The 26,232-nt window shown below is 39.4% G+C and overlaps 1 long non-coding RNA gene across 1 annotated transcript; it reads right to left on the reverse strand.

Annotated features, from left to right (window-relative positions):
• Nucleotides 1-14,810: 14,810 nt before the first annotated feature.
• On the reverse strand, nt 14,811-18,620 carry LOC106917272 (uncharacterized). The gene is made up of 3 exons (XR_001418162.2): nt 18,531-18,620; nt 16,164-16,414; nt 14,811-15,715 (listed from the first exon to the last, which is right to left on the reverse strand). It is a non-coding gene; the product is annotated as an uncharacterized LOC106917272 (long non-coding RNA).
• Nucleotides 18,621-26,232: the final 7,612 nt, after the last annotated feature.

Here is a 26,232-nt window from a genome sequence, read left to right on the forward strand (position 1 = left end):
AGTCAGGTTTTGTGTTTTTATGGATAAACACAATTGGCTCTGAGTGTGAATATGTGAAACATCCTGACATTTCCAGTGGGTGTGGAGAAAGAGATGGGAAGGTGGTTTTATTTGTGGCATCCAGGGCCCTTGCAGCTGCGCTACTTGGCAGAGGCCACACAAACAGGCGGCTCCCATTCATTAGGCCTTTTTACATCAGAGATATAGTCTTCTTCTGGTGGCTTGAAGCATCTGCCTTTACACCAGTAGGAAGGAAGGTGTGGGGGTGGGAGAGAGAACGCAGGGAAACAGAAAAGAGGGAAGACTGATAAATCTGAGAGGCAGATAAGAGACACAGAGTCGAGTTGCAGACACAGAAGTGACTCACAGCAGAGCTGCGAGCTGCACTGAAGAGGGACTCAATGCAAAAACAGTACAAGTGACTGCTCTGATAGAGCAAACTTTTCTGTCTCATTGTCTGGTCCATTTTTCAACTCCTTCAATCCTCAAATAAGAAACATCTGGCTCCGACAATTAACAAATGGTCTCTGGATCGGCTTTTATGAATCTGACAGAGTGTGGCGACAAAAATCGCAATGGGTTCGATACAAAAGGAATCGTGGAAGCAAGTTTGCACAGTGTTCTGCAGCCGTGCTGCAACAATGCCGTCATTGCCACGGAGCCGTTGCAGTTTATAATGTAGCCAATCTCCAACTGAACAGATTGTTAAAAGGTTCCCACAACCTGGATGCCAATATTCAACATCTGAATGAACTCCAGTTCTCTTGCTTATGGTTGGAATAAAAGGGCAGTGAATATTCTCCTCAATCAGAGCTCGTGCACGCGATCAGAAGGAAGTTCCAGTTGGATAGAAAAAAAAATGGGATAAACTTCATATCATTACACCATTTTATTCAAACAGTATGGTGTTTGTACTAAATATCTAATGTGTTGTATTTGAATGGTGTATTTGTACCATTTCTGTAGCTAATCTGCGCACTTTTGAATTTGAATTCTTATGTTTTGAACAGTACAGATTGGAGAGCTGGCCTAACGTAACCAGGTAGCAGTCATAGGACTTTGTATAATTGTTGTTCACGGAAAACAAAAAGAAGCACTAACATTATATCTCACACATGCATGCAAAACTCTTGTACAATGAAACAGTCGTTTAAGACATTGGTAATAAGCAACAATCGCTCTTAGCCAATGCGAACAAAAATACTGTTATGTTACTTCTCTTAAACATAATCAACTTTACTGCTGGAGACAGGCATCAGCCCATCGTGACTCTGTGAGGATAGGCCAGTACAGTAATGCACAGATGATCTTAGTAAACTAGCCAGGATTTCTCTGTGTCTCCAAACTGAGATTACTCAGACAGTCATCTAATGTAAAATTATTGTTCATAAAAACTGCATAAAATTCCACTTAAAAAAAAAAACAAAACGTATTCCGAGCACATAGCTTTTGGTTTACAAATACCCTCCTTAAAGTTTGACCGAAACCTTTAACTGCTCATAATCTTGTTTGTACCAGCAGATGTATCTGTTGTTTTTGGTAAACTATGAAGGATCTCAAGCAGGTAATCCCAGATTTAATCTCGGGATTATTATGTATCATTACGGGATTTACATTTATTTAGAAAGACGGGCAGAAAAGCTGAATTGGCTGTTCATTTTATCCTCATTCTCAGACAGGCAAACTGAAGAAGTTACTTATACCACAGGGCTGGTTAGGTGAGCTTGTGCGAAAAATATTCCGCAGATATTTCTGAAGCCTAAAATCACCTTGGGCTTCAATTCTATTATATGCACAACAGGTAGGAGGCAATGCAGCAGTTTTACAAGAAAAATTTGCTGCCGTTTTGACATTTTCCATAGGCTTATTAATCTTGTAGTGATGAATGAGGCACATCACATCCAGAGCGGACATGTCCCACAGGCCACCACTGTTGCTGTAATGAAGCACTTTAAAATGATATGGCCATTCCCAATAAAGATTTTTCTAAATTTCACAACACTGATTTCCATTATAGTGTTTCCCAGCAGGTGCAGGGACAATGGCATTTACTTTCGGTTTTGTAGGGTTTCGCCCCCCACCCCCTCCCAATTTTAGTTGAATATATGTAAATCTTGACACTTTGGAAGCCGTCTCCGAGGGCAAAAATAAATAAAACATCAGCTTTATCTTTGTACAGATCAATTTTGATGAGAAATAACTGGGGAGTGTGTGGCAGAAACAGCTGAACTTGTCAAACCGGATTGTTTGAGTTCCCTAGGTGGCAGACTGTTTAATGATTCAGGTAGTACATGAAAGGAAATAAAGCAGACTCTAAAAGGATAGTTTGGATTTTTTTTTTTTTTTTTTTTTGAGGCTAGGTTTTGTAAAGTTAATATCAGTATAATAGTTCCCTTACTTATAAGAGATTTAAAAATATATATATATTCACAAAATGTACATGTAGATTTTTGCACGAAAACTATTCAGACTATTTAGGAGAATGGAAAAGATTTGCAGATAACAGCAGGGATGTAAACACTCGAGTTGTTGGGAATGGTGAAGTGAGGGGAAGGACCTGCAGTCGCACTCTTTTGTGCACCTAGGATGAAGCAATCAGTCACTGAATTAGGTTCTCCAGTTCTGCAGCAGCTTCATGCATGAGGTGGGAGACATTATCCACGTTATTTTAACCAGAGTTCTTCAGTCTGATATCCACCGGTAATGGTGTGCTGGGGTGCCGCCTGAAAATGGTTGAAACCTGTGGTTTGTACGGGAATCTATAAAGGAAGATCCCATGGGAGTTGTTGAGAATCTGATCATTGCTCACAAAACTAGTTCAAAGTATGCAAGTTTTAAAATAAATGACAGATTCTTCAAATATTTTTGGATTTCAGCATGTTGGACATTGTTGTAAACCTTCGACTTTGGGATCTTTTTACTCAAAATTTCCCTCTGGAGACTCATTCCTTGTTTTGTTTTTTAAGCTGTACACAAATCCCAAGTTGGACCCATCGTCTGCACCGTTTTGAAAGCCTGTGGGACGGCATGCAAGTCGGATGGTAAATCGGCGTCATTATATTCGCAATCTGTGGAAATTAACATCCACAATTAACCTTTATCTGCTGCAGACAACGCACCTCTGGCCAGGTCAGACAGCCTGTTCGCATGACATTTAATATAAAAAGCATCCTTGAACGCAGACTGATGATACGTTAGAAACACCATCTTGAATCTAAATGGAAATCATATGGGGTCCGGGAGAACGATAATAGCCTTGCTTTGTCGAACCGGGCCCAAAGAATACAGATACACGAAAGAAAGGAGGCACTGGATACAACAAACAAAATGATTACACATTTTAGAGCAATTTCTGGGTCCTGCGATCATAATCATTTTGTCGATAGCCTTCCAGTGTGCAGGTGCACTGATACAGATGGTTTTATGAAGATCCATTAAAAATAATTTCGCTCATCACCAGGCCCAGGAGGGGCCCCAACCCAGCAACTGGGAGACGAGCCCAGATGCCTGCTTAGGCTGGAGTAAAAAAAAAAAAAAACAACACCAAGCCCCACATTCCTGATGTGGAACACCCTGGCACCATGGGAACACGCTGAAATAATGCAACCTGTCAAGGTGGGAAGTAAGAGTGCTTGTGTACACATGCACAGACATTTGCGAATGAGCTCTTACACACACACACACACACACACACACACACACACACACACACACACACACACACACACACACACACACACACACAGAGGAAAAACTGTATAGAAATTGTTGTTTTCAACTTGTGCAAGAGTGACAGCAACTGTAAGATAAAGTTGGAGAAATGCAAATGATTAAAGAAAAAAATGAGGTGGGCCAGAACAAGATTGCTGATTTGACTGTCATTTAAGGATTTTATAACAACAAAAATGCTTTTTCAAAAGCACGGTCGCAAACAAGGCAGCCGGGGGGGTTAGGGTTTCTTTCGACGTGGTTGTCTTTGATAGCAAACATTTGATGTGTTTTGATTAGACTCCGGTGGGGGGGATTATCAAAGGCGAAGAGAAATCAATGTTCGCTTAATAAAGAAGACTTTGGTGGGAGGGAGACGGTTCTGTTTGTGACAGGGCCTGTCGTTTCCCTTATCTCCTGCTCCTCAGATCCCAGAGACAGGCAAATATTTTAACTGTAAACAGCCGCGGCACGACAGCCTGCGTGGGCTTCCTGTCAGGTTTACCACTTGATGCTTACTCACCTATTCCAAACAAGAGAAAATGTGCTTCCATTAAGGGAAATCGCATTTACAGGGCCTTGCTAAAGTATTCGTGCCCGCCGAGCAATCCCCCATATTGCCACAAAACTTTGCTTTGTGTTGGGAATTTATGTAACAAGCCAACACAAAGCAGCTTAAAGTATTGAAGTGAAAGAAAAGCAGTGCATGGTTGTATTTATGGCTAATGATCCAGAAAACATATTGTGCATTTGTACCCTTTAAAAGTGAACATTACCTACCAAGACATGGCTGCCTACTTATATGGACAGGGAGAGTATTAGTCAGGAGGCTTGTGGCAAGTATGATTTTTTTCCCCCACAGCCCAGGAGGAAACTATAAGTCAGACAATCTACAAATACAGACTTTGGATCCAGTGGTAAGAAGAAAAAAAAAAAAAGGAATAATCTCTGCTCTAATGGCATTGGTTTTCCACAAACATGTACGGAACACAGAGAATAAGGGAAAGAAGGCGATCTAGTCAGATGGAGACCAGCTCAAAGCATTTTGTCCAATATGCAAAACGCTGTGTGAGAAGCAAAGCTCACTCTGCTTCACATGTTAGAATGGCCCAGTCAAAATCAAGACAGATGTCCAACAGAAAAACTGATAATAGTTAAATATTTATGTTCACAGCTGCTCTAATTTCAATCTCTGAGATTAAACCATTTTGCAAAAGAAGAAGGAGAAAACGTTTCTGTTTTTATGTGTGCAGAGAGACAAACTCCAAATGATTCGCAGCTGCATTCGAAGCAAAAGTTGGTTTTTCACAAAGTTGACTCAGTGGGGCTGACTGCAAATGTTTGCCACACTTAGAGTTTGTACTGTATTTTTCTGGTAACGATAACATTTGAAATCCATGTCATGTTTGAAATTTCATACTAATAAAAAAGATTAGAGTGATTAGATTTCTGCATTGTGAGCAATGACTTGTTAAAGATCCTGTTTTCCGTGAAAACAGAGACTTTTCAGTACAAACTGCAAAGGGCATAAATGACCGTCTTCACTCGGAATGAAAAAGAAAAAATATATAAATGAGTATATGTATACGTTTTCAAATTTTTGTGCGATAAAAGATTTTTGAATGCCGCATAAAATAGATGTGATCGCGGATAGTATGACGACTAGCTGATTAAGAAATAATTGAAGTACATCTCTGACAGCAGCAAATTGCTTCCAGCATACAGTATGTCAAAAAATGTTCCCCAGGTGTCATAAAAGTGCAACATCTCTCATCAGTCACCTCACAAAGTGAAACTGTCATTTAGAGAATCACTACGCAGAGTAAAATATTTCAAGCTTTTACTTTCTGTAATTTTACTTTTGCGCAACGAAAACCCAAAATTCAGTGTTAAAAAAATAAATGATTTCCGTTTCCAAACTTTTTATAGGTACACACACAAAAAAAGTGGAGATGAACAACTGACTTGGAGCTGATCTTGATCTGCATCAGCACTTAAATTTTATTCCATTTCAGACGTACTTTAATCATGTCATAAATGGGGTACATACATAAGCTATAGCCTGGTAAATTTGTAATTTACTTGATGCATTGACACAGTAAACACAAACAACAAGGATTTATACTGGTAAACATTGTGGGTGCACATGGGGCTTAAATGTTTTGAACTGGCAGGACAACAAAGGTTCGAATCGACTGATAACCTGCCAGGGGCAGGCACACAGAAACTGTAGGATTCTGAGCTGCAAGAAGGCAGAGAAACGAATTTGTTCAAATTGTTTGCTTCCTGCACAGCATAAACAGCTGCTTCTGTATCTTTCAACTCATCTTTCACTCCATCAGTAAACATCTATGTGAATTTAAATAGAGTGAGCAAATAGACATTTATGAAACATTCTCATAGTATGAAAATGTTCAAGAAACGGGTTTGAAACCGTTTTATTATCACTACTTGCCAAATTTAGACTAAAAGAGCAGATAATTAATTAACATTATAATATTTCAATGGTCATTCTCTGTCTTAGGAGCCGTAAAACCACCTTTAGGAAGATTGTGAGGGTTTATTGCAGATTAAATCCATCATTTCTTATTGAAGGAGGAAGTGTTGGTATAATGCGTTTCTGTTTTTGTTGAATTATTCCGCTTTCTCTCCAAGTTTTATATTTAAAAGCATCTGCAAATCATCTCCAGCAGGCTATGCACCCCTCCGTACACTTCAAAGGAAAGCCAAGAGCCCTTGAATTAAGTCAATCATTTAGTCGTGGAAAATTAATTAAAAGAATAATTAAATCATTAACACATTAAATACTGCAATTAAGGATCTTGTCCTACATGAGTGAATTTAAGGGAATTTAATGGGGGAAGCAAATGGAGCAATGGGCTGTGCCTAAACAAAATCTTTATTTAATGCTTTATTCACCACTACACACATTTTAGAATAACCTTCTGCTAAATAAATGGTTGAATAATGTTGTCTTGTTTATATATCAGAGACATGCAAAGTGGGACTTTATGAAACTCAACAAGTCTCAGTCTAAGATGAATGTATATTTATGTTCAAACCATAATAAATGTGTCTTTTGTAATTATTTCACACTAGCGCAGGCAAAGAAAAATATCTGCTACCCGACTCTTCCTTTTAGCAACTGAACCTGTAGGTGACACAAAGGGAGAAATAAGAGGGTCAGGGGGCCATCAAGAAAAAGAAAAAAAAAAAAAAAAAAAAAAATATATATATATATATATATATATATATATATATATATATATATATATACACATTTACCCCCAAATGTTTATATCCTTTAGGTTAGTTCCGAGGTATATGAATTAGAAGCCTCCTGGCCACGTTCCCCTGGAGGTTTTTGGGGCGCATCCATCTAGCTGTAGACCCAGAGGTGGGGTGGGAGAGGGGTATGGCAGGAAGACTGTACATCTCACAGACTCTGGGAAAGCCTCAGGGTCTCCCCAGCAGCTGAAAAATGCTGCTGGAGAGAGGGGACATGTGAACTTCCTCACAATGGAAGTTCAAGTTGGAAGAAGTCACAAACAAAACAAAAAACAAACATAGGTGAAATTATTTGTATTACTTTTCCTAAATGTGATTAATCGTTTCCTTGCTACGTGTTAAAACAGCATTAAAACGGTAAGTAATTTCACGACTTGAAAGACATTCAGTGGGATATTCAAAGGGTAAGGGAGTCTCATTCATTTTTTTTTTTTACATCCGTTTTGCTCTCAGTAATGACTTTCTTTCCACACTGGATTCACAAAGCGTCTTGCACTAAAAATATGCACCTGTCAGATCGAGCAGATGGTGTTTTATACACACATTTTTTTGTGTGTGAGGCTGCAGTTTTTCCTCTTCGGCTACAAACACAACCTCCAGAAGTCGACGAAGAAAAAAAAAAGTTTTTTGTTTTTTTACATCGTTCTCCAGGTTTTGACCTAATGAGGCCTTTATCAAAACATGACTGAAGAAGTCACCTCGAAATTGCATTTCTAGATCAGTTCAGATTGCAAATGAAAGAGGAGTTATGTGGCTTTTTGTCAGATTCAGAAATAAAAAATAAATAAAACTGAATTTATTAATGTTATAGTTCCAAATTGAAATATTACAGTAGTTCATATAAATAAGACAAATATAAGAACTTATTTATTCTGTATTATCACATGAGGTAAAGGTGCAATTTCATCGTTCAGGTCTCAGCTAAATGAATCATCCTTTCGTAAACCTGACATGCCCCCACCCCAACATTAGATTAATAGTCACTTAGTGTGGAGGGTGCTCTGCATAACACAAATACGCTTAAAAATTGTATTTGTGGCAGCATTTTCTTCAAGCTGCCAGGGTGCTGCTGTTACGCAGCCATGCTTAAGTTTAAAGGTTGAATTAACTCTGCTTGCATGCTGCGGTAATGGGTCTGATGTTTTGGCATTTAAGAACAGATAAAAAAAATAATGCATCCCCATGCTGAAATTTGCGAGACAAAAAAAAATCTCCAAGCATAATCGCATTGCAAAAGAAAAGCGTCCCTGACAGGGCATTCACAGGCGATATTCTGAGCCTGAGGTTTTACGGGCTCCGAGACAAGCTCAACCTCGCATTATGAGATGTAAAAAAGAAAAGTCTCTGTGCACCTGGGAAGAAGAGCCAGATTTAGTTCCGCTGCCTATATGCACATTTTCCGATCGGAGCTGCACCTGGACAACCGGGGACATGACGGAGCCTCGCGGGCGCTCGCTGTCGTCAGCGGTCTATTTGTGTAAACATATCAGAGTCAAACGGGAATGATCTCTCATATTGATCCCCCTCCAGTCTAAATATTTTTAGAAAGCCATTGATTATGTTGGCTGGCATGTTCTGGGAAGCAGTAATTGAAAAATGTCACATTGACTCTTTATGCATTAGAGAAAATTTAGAAGAAGAAGAAAAAAAATGCCTGGGCATTAGTCGTGTGGATGGCGATCGGTTTCATGCGCGAAGCGGCCTTAGAAAAAGCGTCCACATCCCTCAAACCTTTTCACATTTTGTCACAAAATTCAGTGCAGCTTATTTACATTTTATTGGGGCAACACCAAGTGGACTAAGTAAAATGACACACTGTCTAATTTATCACTTGAAAATGATACAAATAAAGGAGGTACCTATCTGAAAACCACAAGACAAGAACACAATCACTTAGTAAAGCAGCAAAAAGGCCAAAAGTATGAACGAAACAGCTAGCAATCTGGAAACTGAGTTCATAACAGTTTTTTAGCCTACATGCAAAGCACTGTGTGTGCTGGAACATACTCCCCTATCTAAAATACAGTGGTGGCAGCATCATGCTATTGGGTTGGCTTTCGTCTGCAGGGAAAGGAAGATTTCCCTGCAGACGAGTTGAGTTGAAGGGAAGATTAATGGAGCTAAAATCAGAAAATCTGTTGGAGACTGAGAGGAGGTTCACCTTCCAGTGGAAGAAGGAGAATAAACGCACAGCCAGAGCTCTTATGGAACATGTCAAAACCAAAGCATGTTCATGTGTTTGAATGGTCCAGTCAAAGCCCAGGCCTAAACTCAACTGAGAAATTGTGGTAGAACTTTTTCTTGTCTTCTTGTTTTACTAAACACCAACAACGATCACTTTAAAGATCGTTGTTGGTGTTCGCAGGTTACCCTTTGAACAAAACTACATATCTTAGCACTGTAACAAATTTAAAACCCTGAATAATAGATCTACAACTCCAATGTACTAGAAGAGCTTTGTGCAAAAATCGTATGCACAGATTGAACTGAGCTTATATACGGTGTGTAACGTTTGTGGAAAATTGCCGGGTGCCGATTTAGCAGATATCCAGGGAGATATGTGGAGCTGCGCCTAATCGCGGCACAGGCAAGTCATGCATCTCAAATGAAAGTGGTTCACATTCAGCAGGTTTAAAACATCAAAGTGCACATTTGAGAGAAAACAAAGCCGTGAGATAGCTCTTTCTTTTTATATCAAAGTGCCAAGTAAAAACTAAGCAAAACTTCTAATAGAGCTCCTAGCCTGAGTGTTGAGCATAAACCGGATTATAGTTATCCCACACCAGCATTGCTGCTAGTTTTGCAAAACAAAACTCAGTTATTAATAAAAAAAAAAAAAAAGAACAAATTCACTGTTCATCGCAGGTAAAGATAGCGCCAGCTTTTTCTTTTTTTGTAACATTCCCCCAAAAATGTCAGGACAGTAGGGGTCAACAGTTAAAACTGTTCATTGCTCAATGCCTGATGGACCCCTGAAAGTACGCAACCATGCTCACGTAGACCTGCTCACAAACATGCCCACACTTTTCCGCATTTATTAAGCCCGTTGTTTGTGAGGGGCGTCCGGGGAGAGAATGTCAGACGACTGATTCATGGCCAGATACATTCACGAGGATCGTATTAGCCCGCAGTTCGAGGTTTGTTTCTGCCAAGCCGCTCACATGCATACATACCCAGGAGATGCACAGTGCACATCTCTGCGCAGACCATCAGTGACTGTAAAACAGTAGAGTCGTAATGTTCCCCAGCCTTGGGGGCTTATTAGAAGGCATAAAAACTGCATGCTACCTTCATTCATATTCTCCATAAACACCCCGCATTTTTTTTTCCCTTTTACCGCTTTCCAACTTTGGGCAGTTAGAAAATATAAGCCTTTGTGCCACTGTTTTGTGCTGCATGATTGATTTGCAAAATAGGTCTGTACTGGAAATGTATCTTGAATAAGGCGAGGATTTGCCTCTGTGTGTAAGTGCAAATTGCAGTGTCAGATCTCTGCGTGGATGTTGTTTGTCAGGCGTAAACTCAGCACGGCGGCAATTTTTATTTCCACCCCCCCTCTCGTCTTTACGGCAATGTCTGTATAATCTGGAAAAATAGGAGCTGTCGTTGATTATAGTCACGGGGATTGGGGAGAAATTGACATTTCCAACTCAGAAATTCCAGTGAATAAAATATTTTTACAGAGCGGCGCATCTCAAACATTCCATGGTTACGAAAACAGAATTAATCATTTCCTTACAATGTACGGAGGCTCAGAATAGATGCTACCCTCTGAAGCTCAAGTACAGACAATTACAGGGGCCGGAGATCTGTTTGGGAATAATCTGGGATGGGAAATAGTGCCAGGCCACTGAGATCGACTCTTGCCTTGTGCGAATGGGGCGGCAGCTTTAAAGAGCCTGAATCGCAGGTACTGAATCTGTCATGTTGGTTTACATTAAAGCAAGGTCAGTCAAGTTAAATCGCAGGCAGAGAAGCAAGAGTGAAAGTTTTTCTACAAACAGTAGTTGCTTTTGAGAGTTCGTGCAGTGGGCGAGATGCTGTGCAGTAAACCGTTAAACCAACAAAAGCAGCAGAAAAGGCTGGAGAGAAAGTAAAATAAAGTTAATTGGTCAACAACAGACCTGCTCTAAAGCTACATGTGATGAGGCGTAAAATGCCTACAAGTTCAGCAGTTTTAGGAGCTTATTTTCAACTGAAAAAAAAATAAAAATAAAAAAATGTGCAGAACTTATTCTGGCCAATCAAGCAGTGATATTACAGCCAATGAAGAAGGTATTGGAACTTTTCAGAGACGCCTGCTGGAAATTACATCAGCTTCTTTATAAAGCTCGTCAGTCGAGGGAAGCATGAAGTGCTGAAAAACTTTCTACTGGACAGCAGAGCTGATGTTGGTCTTGATAAAGCTCAGTGGACCAGAAAAACACCAGCCAATGACTCAACTCAAATCCTCACTGATGAGCAGCAGAAAGAGTGCGAGGCAGCACTGGAGGACTCACACCTGCAGAACATTGCCTCTTCAGATGACCTCCCTCAACAAAATCTCTCTCACATCTGGATATGATGTGACAGAGATTTTCTAACTATGTTTGCAATGTGTGGTAAGATCTTTGCAGCTAAATTGTTCGTTTTGTACAGAATCTCAGACAGATTGTCTTTTTGTGTCTTTTAGTAGAACCTACAAATAAAGTTTTGCCCCATCTTTAAATATATACCTGATACTTAAAATGTAGCTGAGAATTAATATGTAAAAGCAAAATTTTGGCACAATCATATTATGGAAAATGACAGAGTAAATGTGATGGAAAACTCTGCCCACAAATTGAATTTGTGGGCAGAGTATGTATGTATGTATGTATATATATATATATATATATATATATATATATATATATATATATATATATATATAAAAATAAAAAATTCCCTTCTCACCCTCCGTGGGTGGTCTCTTTCATCCTCTGAGCTCGGGTCCTCTACCAGAGGCCTGGGAGCTTGAGGGTTCTGCGCAGTATCTTGGCTGTGTCTAGAACTGCACATTTCTGGACTGAGATGTCTGATGTTGTTCCTGGGATCTGTTTGAGCCACTGCTCCAGTTTGGGGGTGACTGCCCCGAGGGCCCCGATGACCACAGGCACCACTGTGGTCTTCACCTTCCAGGCCTTCTCCAGTTCCTCTCTGAGGCCCTGGTATTTCTCCAATTTCTCATGCTCCTTTTTCCTGATGTTGTGGTCACTTGGTATTGCTACATCCACCACAACGGCTGTCCTCTGTTCTTTATCCACCACCACAATGTCCGGTTGGTTCGCCATTACCATCTTGTCTGTCTGGATCTGGAAGTCCCACAGGATCTTAGCTTGGTCATTCTCCACCACCTTTGGGGGTGTTCCCCACTTTGACCTCGGGGCTTCCAGTCCATATTCGGCACAGATGTTCCTGTACACTATGCCCGCCACTTGGTTATGTCGTTCCATGTATGCTTTCCCTGCCAGCATCTTGCACCTGCTGTTATGTGCTGGACTGTCTCAGAGGCCTCCTTGCACAACCTACACCTTGGGTCTTGTCTGGTGTGGTAGATCTGAGCCTCTATTGCTCTGGTGTTTAGGGCCTGTTCCTGGGCGGCCAGGATGAGGGCCTCTGTGCTGTCCTTGAGTCCAGCTTTCTCCAGCCATTGGTAGGATTTCCTGATATCAGCCACTTCAGTTATTTGTCGGTGGTACATCCCATGTAGGGGCTTGTCTTCCCATGATGGTTCCTCCAGCACCTCGTCCTCTGTTTCCCATTGCCTGAGACATTCGCTGAGCACATCGTCCATTGAGGCTTTGTCCTTGATGTATTTATGGATCTTGGATGTTTCATCCTGGACAGTGGTTCTCACACTCACTAGTCCTCTGCCTCCTTCCTTACGGCTCGTGTACAGTCTCAGGGTGCTGGATTTGGGGTGGAACCCTCCATGCATGGTTAGTAGCTTCCGAGTCTTATATATATATATATATATATATATATATATATACACACACACACAAAAATGCATATACATGCATATTATAAGTCCCATAACACTGTTCCCAAGTTTTGTTATCTGCTCCATTTGGGATCCTCCTCTTGCAAATGAAATTAGACTTATACAAAAATGTATAAAAAATATATTTTTTAGAGGTTCCTATGCTGCCAGTTTTAATAATTCATTCCGTCTTGGTTACATTCACACAATGCAGGCAAAAGCGGCTACATACATTTTTTTTTGACACACTTAACATCACAAATCCGATTTTGTCAAGTCAGGCTGGGGTCACTTTCGTACATGGTCTTAGGTGATTATTTTCAAAGCTAGCTCAGTCTGAATGACCATGCCACATTTCATCTGAAAGCAGACACAGTTGATACAGCTGGTCATGCTTTTGACACCCTGGAGTGCACAAAAATGTCAAGTCTGAGGCACATGTGCAGACATGTGTAGCATCCATCTTTACTTCCCTAACCACACTGTTTCGTGGGTGACTTCGGGTCTTTTGTGCAAGCAGGTCACTTCAGGGGCAAATTACAACAATTACAATCTGATGGTGGTCACAGTAAAATTATCTGAAAAACAAATATCATGCAAAAGAAAAAAATACTGATTTCAGATATTTCTTTCTTTTTTTTTTAATGGAAATTTTGCAGTTCAAAGGAAGCCCATTTGATGACAATCGATTGAGTGAATGCTTTAGATAAATTGTACGGAAATTACTTTTCTGTTCCATTGTCACAAATGTGTGGAATTTGCAAAAATGCTCCAAAAACTAACTGGAACTTTGTATGTTGTGCAAAGTGAGTCTAGTGTCAAACTAAGGATGGGTACGTGATAATGATCCCAACAACAACTGATTCAGTATGGTGAAGAATCTATGATTCTTTAAGGCTGCTTCTCTTTCAAAGACACTAAAAATCTTATTAGGGTGCATAGCATCTTAAGCCCTTTAAAATACCAGGATATTTCAAATAAATATCCGACACGGTTTGTCAGTTATCTGAAAAACTGGAGTCTTCATTGTTAATTTAAGCAATAATAAACTAAAACAAATGGGCACATTTGCACAGCCAACAATCAACCTTCTTCCATGGCTACCTTCGTTTTCTCCCCATTGGCTTGTCTATTTGCTGCGTAATGATTAGCAGTGACACTGGCTCCCCCCTTTAAACTGCGGCGGCCAAGTGAGTTCAGTCACTAAACACGGGCAACATTATAAGTGTGCATTTGACTCAGTTGGTACTGTAATCTGAGGTGAGGTGTGAACAAAATGCCCGCTTTTCCATTTGAGACATGGCTGATGAAATGTGGTCACAAGGCTGTGATCTGGCCAGATTAAATCTGCAAAGGTCATCACATGGTTATACTCTTTTAGCAGATGCACAGTCATGCTTTTTTTTTTTTTTTACGTTGCTTATATATAGTATTGATTTTTCCCCCCCTCAGTGTTCAGGTTAACTCCACCACTTTGCAGACATTTCAATTTGTGGTTATGACTAACTAGTTATCACAAACTGGACATTTGCGGAATGCAGATTTTGTCTTTTTTGACAAATAAGTAAATTTTCTTAGTATCTTGCTTAATTGGCTTGATTAGGGGCTATATTCTCTAGTCAACTGGACCAAATAGAATCCAGAGCCTCAAACCACAGAAATGTGTACAATAATAAATTAGAAAATTACAATTAGTCATGTGAGATATGAGCATTTTTATGACCATCTTAATTTATGAAAATGCATCCGTGTAACTTGTTCGTTTGTTACAGGGACGCAATACAGAAAGAAAAGTAAAATACTGGCAATGTTCGGAGTACAATCATTTTTTTATTATTATTAAAACTCCTCAGCTTTGGTTCTTTGTTGCAGCCATTTAATTCAATTTGTTTAAAATCCTTCTGCCTTTACTGCGAGATAAAAAAAAAAAAAAAAAACTCAAATTGAGTGATACAAAAGTTACTTAATTTTCATAGTGCATTTGTATTCCAGCAAAAGTTGCTAAGAAGTAAAAGTATCACAGTTTCATCAGAGTTAAATCTGAAATATTACTGGCTTCATCACATTTGTACCATTTTCTGTTACCTATGGAAACATGTTTGAAAGATCAAGATTTCCCATGGAAAATCATTCTGAATTCTTTGATGGTTCAGCTGACAGAACAACAAGTGATCTGTCTGATCTGATCCCTGCCTCTCGGCACGTCAAGTATCGTGTTCAAGTAACAGTCAAATGTCATTTTGCAGTGTTGGGTGAGTTCATAAGGTTTGCAAAGTAAACAGACAACTATCGAGCCTTAAAAATTATTTAAAACTACCCATTCAATTATCTTTCCATGAAAACGACCAGTAGAGAAAGCCATATCCTTTCAAAAAGGGTATGGCAATGATGAATCTGGATAAGCTTTGCAGGAGGAGATAAAAAACTGACAGTATCCATAAAGTATGTAATAGGTTTTATAGCATGAAGGGTGCCTCCCTCCCACTTTCGTCATGTGAATAAAAAATCTTTTAAAATCCAAGAGGCAGGTGAGATCAACAGATCTCATTTACATAGGTTCCTCTCAAATCTGTGCTCCCAAAGTGCGTCAGCAAGCATTACAGTCTCTGAAAATGACAAAAGGTGAGCCTATTTTTTTAATAATGGCTTAGTACTGGACCTTTGTTGCAAATCCCGACGGATTCAGCAGTCTGCAAAATCTTGCCACACCATTTTCTGGAATAAGATCAAAAGATTTGGAATCACAACATGAAGATGCTCAGCAAGTCATTGTAAAGTTATAACAAGACAACAAGTACACACACAGTTATACATTGTGTGGCATTGTTACTGTACTGCTATAATCTCACCATAATTTTCCATCAGTGTGCTGTCATAAACCACAACGTGACATTGCCTCTTCTTTTCATTGACTCTAGCGACCTTTATCTGAGGCCTGGAATCAAACCTGTGATGTCCACATCACGGACTAAGGCTTCACCCCGCGCCACCCCAACACCTCGCATTGCCTCTTCTTTTGGGGATTAACAAAGTGCACCTCAACTAGAAGAGTAACTCGTGCCAGTGCATATCACCTTGACAAGGCCATTACACACACAAATTTTCACTACAGCGTGACTCACACTTAATCATATCAGCCTTCCTCTTTGAAAATGTTACACACCTTCTCCGTCACTTTTCGAACAGTTCGTGCAACATCTAGAGACCCGAGCTTCATACACAGTTAATGTCTTTGCTGTCCAGATGATTAACGTTGCCCAATTCACATTTCCGAGTGCTGTCTAAATTTCCACTCTTCCTCTCGTTTCACCTTCCTTGTTGAGCTCACTCCTGGGCTTCAGGTAAAAATAGCTGCTCCACCCCGTTCCTCTCGGCTGTCAGACAGTGTGTAGTCCCTGCGCTGGGATGTAAGACCTAAAAAAAAATAAGTTTTTATTGAGGAAAAGGCTTTCACGTGTCGTAAAATTGACTTCATTGAATCTAATCGGACCAGGTTCAGCCCTAAAAAGCTAGTGGACTGTGTTTTTTTTTTGTTTGTTTTTTTAGCTAAAGCCTTTCAGAAAGGATCTTTTCCAAAGCATAAAATTAATATAGCCACTATGTACCATCTGAACAGTTGGAAAGACTATATAGTCAGATTTATATCTAAAAAAAATCTCATCTGTCTCATCTTTCTTAGTCTCAGATCTATGAAAATTTAACCATAAATTAACCCATTGGTTCCCAAACTTTTTCTCCTGGCCCCCCCAGTGGTTTCAAAATTATTTCTGGGCCCCCTCTATGGCTTGCAAATAGCTGTCTGGTTGAACGATGTGTGTGAGCGAAGGGGTGGGGGGTGGATTCTCAGAGACTCCCTGTTATCCTCTACCTCGGCTCCAGACGAACAACGGGGGGAATCAACTTTTTTGGGGGCAAAATAAATCGTAGCTGAACATAGACAACACCACCAGTAGCCTACAAGCTACTTGTTAACAAGCTTAAGGTGATGTATTGATATTAACTAGCTACCTGTATCCAACAGCTTTACTCAACAGTCTGTTAGTTTGGGGGAAAAAACTGTGAAAAGTTATTTGCGTTTTTGCTGCCATGATTCTAACACACCTGTGTAGCTCTGCACAGCAGCAGCAGGTCTCCTTCACTGCCGCACAGGTGTAAACCCAGTGCAAGCGTCGTACCGCTCATGTTGCATTTAAAGGCGGCTCGGAAAAACAGGTTACGACATGTTAACAACGGATTAAACAGTTTTAACTGCTGATAAAAGTGACAGAGGACACAGATATGGGAATGCGGAAGATCCTACTGTATCAAATTGACATAGGAATAACAGAGAGTTGAGTGTTCTAATGTAAAAACCCAGCGCATACAGTGTTCATGTTTTTTCTTTTTGATCCAAACGGCTTCCAGCGCCCCCCTAGGGTGCGCGCCCCACAGTTTGGGAACCTCTGAATTAACCAATAAATCATTTTACTGAGAGTCATCTTGGTGTAGGTGATTTGATCAATTTCACCTAAAGACAATGTGCATCATTAATATCCTTTTGTCAGGATCAAGTCCCTGTATTACTGAAAATATTAATTCTGTAGCATACTTTATTATCAAGGTTCAGGCCACTGGTTGTATTATCAGCAAATAAACAGGTAGAGCATTCAGGTCACGTATGTATGTGTTAAAGGAGAAAACTAAAAGTCTAAGCACACAACCTTGAAGAACGCCTTTGCTCATGGTGATGCCAGTGAACAAGGAGTAATTAATTTTAACAGTTCTTTTGAAGCGAAAAACTTACTATATTATGAAACACTTGCACATACAAAGAAAAAACTCCTGTTTTTTTGCAAAAATATCCCTTGATCACATTATGTCTGTCTAACCTATTTGAGAAACGGTGTGACATTTGACAACAAGGCTGAACCGTTAATAAAAATGTTTTTAGGACCTGCAGTGGCAACTATAATCATAAAACTCAGGTTTGACTTTGAAGAGCAACTTAAACCATTTAAAATGTAATACAAATATTCAAAACATTCACATATTAGCATGTTTGCCTAAAGCACCTAATGTGATGCAAATTAAAGGGCTTTTTCTTTTAAGTTTGCTTTGGTGTCTTTCTACTCCGGCTGTCACAGGTTCCCCATTACAACTTAAACGAAATCCATCAAAAGTTACCTTTTAACAAGTGATGCAAAGCAGCTTTGGGAAGGTTCCCAGAAATCTCTGTTAGCCTGTCAGTGATAAGACTGGATGTGAAGTTGTAGCCCGTGGCCACAATCTTCAGACTGAAAATGCACAGAAGTCCTTCTACATGGCACTTCTCTTTATGGAAAGCAACAGTGTTTTCCTGAAGGCACCGACATGATTCCTGATTTGAACCACAGTTAACATGCCAACAAGTTTGTAAATAAGTTTAACAGTCAAAGCTAAGCTCATAAAATGTGTGCTATAAGTTAGCAAACATTATGCTTCTGAATACTGACAAACAAAAATTAGAAACGAAAAGGAAAGCAGCATTTAAAAGCTCAATTTTATCACTTACTTTTCCCAGGCTTGAAGATGGCGTGTCCTATCAGCTGTGTTGTTCATCCCGGGCTTGATGCCACTCTCCAATCAGTGTTGATTGGGTCCAGGTGCAAGTTTGTCCTTCCAAGAGAATTGATACCAATTCTCCAACCAAATTTGATAGTGTTTCCAGCTAAGTTTTCGATTACTGCAGCTTGTGTTTCCTTTATTGATGGTAACACAATTCAAATCCTAAAAACTCCATGCCTCCTTTACATATCTGTGCGGATGCTTTTTGGGTCTGCTGTTGACTACGAGTGAATGTCAGACCATGTTTTTCTTGTTTTGTGAAACAATGCGAGAAGGTTTGTGTTTTGCTTTGCATGGGAGCTTGTACTTCTGGAATGTGTACCAATATGGGCAAAACTGGTGCTATCAAAGAGAGATTTAGATTTAATTAATTTAACCAGGAGAGACGGATGACGTTTCTTGAATGTACTGGGCAGACGGCATTACTCGTACTTGGTGGTGGGGAAACTCGGCTGGGCCATTGTAGATTTGCCACGTAGGTGGGGCGTAGAGATTTCTGTTTGTCCGATTTAGGGACCGTTCTTTTACACAGAAACGTGACATCATCTCCGCTCCCAATTTTAAATGTTTTATGAAAGCATCACTTCAGAAAAGGAAAAAAAAATCCTGTTTTTAATTCAGTCTTTATATCTTTAAAATTAAAACAGAGATTTGATTTGGGTGAAATTGTTATTGGCAGGTCGAAGCTTTGCGAAGCACAAACCCAGTGCCAGTCTAAATGGTCAGTTTAAACTACTCAGATTTTCAGCAGGGTTGATTTTCAGCAGAAGGAGATACAACAGTATCACTCCATTCCACGCCAAATAATCTTTGGTATCTAGGGTGGGAGTGAAAAACCATACTGACAAAGGTCTGTCACTTTACATGCCAACTCTGCTGCTCATTTTATCTCATACTATAATCATTTAAATACAGTCACGTGACCTTTCCACATGCGGTTTCGTCCCTGCTCCACAATTGCTCAACACACTTAATATTTCTTGGAAGTTGGTTTACATCCAGAGACCAAAATCACTTCTTGGAAGAAGAAAACATGCAGAATTTTCAAAGAGGAATTGGAAGCATTCTTAGAATATCCACAAAACCTTGCTACTGAGAGCAATGCACTCACTTCTCGTCAAACATGATAAAATGGCTTTTCTCTTTAAAAAGTAATCAGGAACAAGAAGGACTTCCCACAAACTTCCCTTTGTCCTACAACTCATTGCCCTGCCTCTCTTTAACAAGAAGCGGGCGTGCTTGAATGGAAGAATGGTCGTGTCCTTCACACTGTCTGATTTGCTTAGGAAAGGCGCTCACGTCTAATACTAATCTGAATGACAGCAGTGAAAATCTTGGCTCGGTTTCACAGGCTAGATTGGGCCTGGCCCAATGACCTTCTCCAGGAGAACATGGAAAGTTTGCCGGCTCAATATGTCACAGGCAGCGTGAGCTTAGAAGAGAACAAGAAAGCAGTGATTAAATGGGTCTGATCCATGGCTTGCCTTGGTAAGTGTCTAGAAAAGTGCTGCACATGTTGTGCTTTTAGATTATTGGATAGATAGTATCACACAGTAACCTCATGAATCCGTTCAAAAATGGACAAAAAAACATAAAACAATTAAAAAGGCGAGGTATGGTTTTTAAGGGAGACTTAACACCCTTTCCAAACTTCAACACCTCGCTACGGCATTCGACACATCAATAAAGGCAGACCAACTTCGTTATAAATGATACAGATATCATTTTATCACGGCCAGACAGCAGAATTTTCCCTAGAGTTATCCAGCAGCATAAGAACTGATCCTATTCTCTAAAACATAAAATACAAATAAAAGAAATCTGTGCCTCACTCACATTATCAACTGATAATTCAGGAACTGGACATTTCCTTAGGCATAATTATAGCAAGTAATGTAAGTTTAAAGCAAATTAGCCTCACAGGAAGTTGAAACAAAGTGTTAAATGGGGTTAATTGAATTGTAAGCCTTGTCAAAGACGATTACCAAGCCTCAGAAACACCACTTTAATTGCGTTATTACCATGTGGATTTAGACACCGGATATTTTTGTCCAGTAATTATAGCTTGAAAGTCTGCGTAGTTTAAAGCACTCCAAGTCAGGATGATTTGGGTAGAAATTTTTAAAAGTGCAAAGAGAGAAAGTTCTATTACACAACATTTCTGCTATGATTTAAAACAAAAATGGCCATTTAGTAGAAGCGCAGCACAGCAATAAAGATTAAAAGGATGAGCTGTTACGATGTGCCTTTATTTTGTGTTATTTATGCATCAAATAATCCAATCGTATAAGAAACAATCTATGAAGGGAAATTGGTAAAAAAAAAATCCCTTCTATGCTTGGGTTGATTTTGATTATCAGTGAATTTTATTTAAGAGTAGTACATTATCATTTTTCTTGCAAAGCTGTGATAATTTCCATGACCAAATGGAGAAATATGTTAAATGCCTGAAAAGAGGAGATTGCGGTAACTGAGAATGCAGCCAAAAATTACAGAAAAGTAATGATGTTATTTGGTGAACCGAGACATTAATATGACTAATGTCCATGCAAAAGGAGAGCAACAATATTAATGTCTCCTGCTAAAATATAAGGATATAATGTGAATATTTACATGGATATTTATCAAGTGCAGATGTAAAAATCAATAAAATGATGACTGAGACTGGATAGTTTGGAGATCTATTAAACCAGTACTCTGCTGATTACTTTATAAGAACTGTACTGCAACTTCAGTCTACTTGTGATTCCCCACTGTATTTAAAGACTTGTTTTTCTGTTCAAAATCTGCCCATGTTTGGCTCCTAAATGTTCAACTTCACTAATAAAGCTGCCAAATGAGTGTTTGAGTACTGTTTGTTACACCGCTTAAACACAGTAAGGTTGATTGGACGGGAAAAAGAAAGAAAAGAAGCTAATTCTTGAATGATTGTGTTGTTTGGAAAGAATGTTAAAACACTGAGAAAACCCCAGAATGCATCTGTTGTCATAATGACTAACATGTGTAAAGCAGCTGCTGATGTGATGTGAACTGCAGAGACCAGGAGACACTTAGTACTGAAAGGGTACAACAAAAGCCAAAACCACTGCAACCAAAGCATTTCCTTATTAGCTTATGTTCATAAACAACAGCTGTTGTTCACACTCTGCTTCAGCTAACTGTAATAGTGATGTCATAAAGTGTCCTGAACTTTGGGCACCTTGCATGTTGTTGTTTACGTGCAGCATGTGCTCAATGTTGTAGGACAAAAAGACTATTCTTTCACATGCCATCCATAGCCGCGCTGCCGCCTTAGCACAATTCCGTTAAATCAATAAAACTTGAAAATGTAGGTGTTATTAATTTGGTGCTATACTCCACAGCAAAGAGAAAAGCCGAAGTGCAACTCGAAACCACTTCTTTCTCGCTTTCTGTAACGGCCAAGCTTCACGCGGACTCGTTGCCATGGCAACTGACAACAACGCCACTTTGTGTTTCAGGATTCAACACCAAAAAACACTCAAATATTTTTGCTCAAAGAACAGAACATTCAGTCTGTTGCAGTAGTATGTTTTTAGGCTTAATGTTTCATTAATAAGTGATTGCTGTGGTTAATTAGCTACCGCTGCTATTAGCTAATTTAACAATAGTTCGTGGGTTGTTTCTTTTCTGAATTCTTCACACATACAAACTGTAGCCCACAACACCCACATTACATAAAAAAAAAAAAAACTAAACTAAAAACATGTTATTGAGGTCTTACCTTTACTTATAAATGAAGTCCATTCTGCACAAAAATATCCTTTCAACCAAAGCCAAGTCTGTCCTCGATATCCCAAACGTTTCCAGTGCGACCTGGTTTTGAGTATGAGTGGTCATATTTGGTGAGGCTTTTTTGCAAATTATTTAAGCCACAAAATCCCATCTGAGTCCACACAGTGCCACACGTTGAGAAAAGAAGGCAAGGGAAGCAGAAAAGGCCGTTTCTCGCAGGACATTTACAAGGCCAGTCTTTTCTACTCTGCATGAGAGGAGCGGTACCCTTCTTTCTCGAAGCAAACCTTTCAGCTCCGGTGTTGGTCTTCCTTTAGTTATTATTTCCTGCTTCAACTGAAAATCCACTTTAGAAAACTGTTTAAGTGTAGACATGTAGTCACCCATGTTGACGTCGGAAGAGAGGAGAAAACATTAAATATTAAATATATCGCTGCACTCGATATACCACGGTATTTCTTACTCTGCAGACGTGGAGTTATAAGACCAATGTCTGGGATCATGAGCGCCCCCTGCCATGAGGCAAGAAAACTGCCTGCCTCACCTCGAATCTCTTCTCTGCCGTTTATGATCGCTCCTCCGCACACCAATCACACACAAACAATTGGTGACGAAAAACACTTTAAATTATACAATTAAGCTAAATTATGGAAAATCAATTCACGTACTAAATGTGTTTTTTAACCATTTTATTAGCGACGTACAGACAGGAATGGCATAGAATGGTTAGTGAGAGGTTGCGCAATGCAAGGTGAGGCTCAGCTCGCTGCTGCCTCAACAGCTTCGGACTGTATTCGTATTTTACCAGCTGATCTTTTAGGATATATACTCAACTTTCTTCATGTCTGCTTTATGTTTTATACTACAGTTGATCATTTATTACTAGCATTCAGTAATATTTAAAAACAAATCTTCAGATGTAACCATCCGTCCGCTCAAATGCTGTCTTCTGTTTATCAAAATTTGAGTTGCAGATAAGGACGTCCGGGGAGGGAAATCCAGAGAGGCCTCTCATCCTGCAGGTTCTCACAGGGGATGCCTAGGTGCTCCCAATTCCCTCCAGGGAGTTCTGGGTCTACCTCAGGGTAGTAGGAGTTCCTTGGAGAACATACAAAGGGTGGGACCCAAGAGGCATTTTGATAAGATGGAAATTAAATTCAGCTTATTGATGTAGCACAAATTCATAACCAATATCCTCTCAGGGCACTTTACAGAATAGTCAGAGTTTATATTTAGAAACATTTAATCAAGTCAATCCAATGATGAGAGTTTAAGATTCACTTATATTTCATCACCATCCTGTCAGAAACGATTTGGGGGGGAATCATCACCTCTTTCTTGCCAAAATATTTAGGCAAAAATAATAATACAAAAAAAAATCATAAAAAGTCTTTTTCGAGTGTAGCAAAAAAAAATTACATAGGTCATTATTTCAGGAAGGTGAAAATATGTTCCAATTCAACCCTACTTGTAATGTTATTCAGTGTAGAATGAAACAGAAATACTCTTTATCCCACAGAGGGGACATTCTGGTGTAGCAGCAGCAAAGAGACAGCCAATCAAAGCATGCAGATTGACACAAAAATAAAAAAAATATATACCAGTATATAAAAACAGAATTAAGAATAACATACGGTACAGTAAGGGAACAGTAGCAACATAAAATACTGTGCAGTTATTAAATATAGCATACTCTGATCCAATGGAATGTGCATGAGAAGAATATATTTATATTCATAGATTTCTACAAGATTTTGACTTTGCAGAAATCCCTCATACTGAGCATGCATGTGGTAATGGCAGAAAGAGCTGACTCCCCTTTAAGAGAAAGCAGAACCGTTACTCATTGTGAGGAGGCTTTTGCTGCAACTCACTGGGGATTTAAGAAGACAGACCACAAAAGTTTTTAAAAAATAAAAAGAGTGAGAGGTTAAACATGAGAAAGACAAACCCAGCTGTATCATCAATAGGAAGAGAACATAAGGTCATTGCATCAATACCCCAAATGATGGTCCCCTCAAAGTCATATCAAGACTCTACCAAGGGGCCACGGGTTGGAACAAAGGGTTGGAATGTCAATGTACCAGAAAATCAAAAACTCTGTACTTTCGGCTCAACTTTTTATAAATTACGAAGGCTGAAGCAATGCTCTTTCTATCACAAAACAAGTCCTGGTCTGTCCATGTTCTAATCTCTTGAAGCATTCAACTATCATGCATGAATAAGACACCAAGGTAAAGTTCATCTGCTTATGACAGTATACTACCAGCTTTGAGCATTCTATTCTTTTTCTCTGTTTTTGACAGAAAACAATCATATTTGACTTAGAGGATCTGACTCCGCCAAAGAGTGATTATCTATTCTTGTCATGAAGTGTCGTTTTACAGTTGGACCCAGATGCAGGAGGAGCAGAAGCAGAGAGTTGATGTTGAACATTTAATAAAAAGTGACGAATAAACTTACAAAAGTCACAAAAAACCAGGGTAGAAACAAAAAGTAATCCAACACGCACAACAAACAACAACAAGAAGATCCAGGAATACACGGGAGATTGGAAGTAACAGGAGGAACCAACAAGGAGTGACAGAAAAAGAGATGCTTAAGTACTGGGAGGTTGAATGTTAAAACAATGGATCTGGGTTGATTAGCTAACTGATTGCAGGTGTGCGGGGAGAGAGCATAAGGCAGAATGAGGAGAGTGAGAGAGAGATTGGCACAGGGAACTAGCAAATAAGTCTAAAAGAAAAATAAACTAAACATAATAAAACTAATATCACTAATAACACTGAAGTAAAAAAAAAAACAAGAACAAGACTGATGTAACTAAAATAAGACACTAACAAGATAATAATGAAACTAAAATGAAATCAAAACAACCTGAGATCCTAACAATTCTGTTCTTAGAATATAGCAAATAAAGCCAGGCCATTAAAAACCATTAAAAAGGAAAGAAAAACGATAGATGGGGAGGGGGTGCACTTAAGGTACTAAAATACCTCAACACTCTTGCCATTGATGAGACAATGTCTTCGTATAAAGTTGTTTGATCCGGTTGTAAAAAAATTTATATATAGTATTCAGAGAAGACTATCAAGGACTATTTAACTCTCTTCAGCGATGCTGGAATTTTAAGTGCTACCTTCAAAAGAGCATCAAACCATATTCTTTCCTATCTGTTATGATCTGTTAATCTTTACCAAATTTACTTTTGATTAGCACAACTGCAATAATAATATGTAATCTGTATCTGGGAAGATACCTATTGCTTGAGGGTTTTACAGATCAGTTTCTTTGAAAGACAACAATTTCATGACTCTTCAGTCAGAGAGCGATGTCCCCACTTGTTCCAACCTCTGATACTCAACGGCCTTGGACCTTACTCAGAGTAGCAGAATGTCATTTCCATAATGGACAGGGTAGTCTAAATGAATGATTGCATTACATCCCAGTTATTGTAGAGAGTACAAAGATATAAATAGCCCAAACAAACATCAGCTGTCCATCTAGAAACTCTCCTGCAGTGTTTTTCTTGCTAAGTAAGACTCGGGTTCAAACTGGGGTCTATGAGAGAGGGAACTATGTTCCTGCATAAGGGAAAGTGGGATGGCAGAAGGGTGAATGGATGGGAACGGGATTTAGGTATAACTACCCAACCAGCCAAGACCATTAAAAAAGAAGGAAAAATGATAGATGGGGAGAGGGCAGTTCTACAGCGAAGGATAGTGCACTTTTTCTCCTTCTAAGCTGCCTTGTCAAGAATGCTTGAATGAAGCTATTAAGGGACCTACATCTAACCAGACTCAAGCTGTTGTCAAGAACGACAATTACTTAACTCTGACAGTGACTCTGAGCACAAGCCTTGGGTATAGAAAAATTTAAAGAATATCTTGTTGCAA

This window comes from Poecilia mexicana, unplaced genomic scaffold, assembly GCF_051168715.1.
Source record: "Poecilia mexicana isolate PSO_F unplaced genomic scaffold, ASM5116871v1 scaffold_18, whole genome shotgun sequence".
Classification (NCBI taxonomy): Eukaryota; Metazoa; Chordata; class Actinopteri; order Cyprinodontiformes; family Poeciliidae; genus Poecilia; species Poecilia mexicana.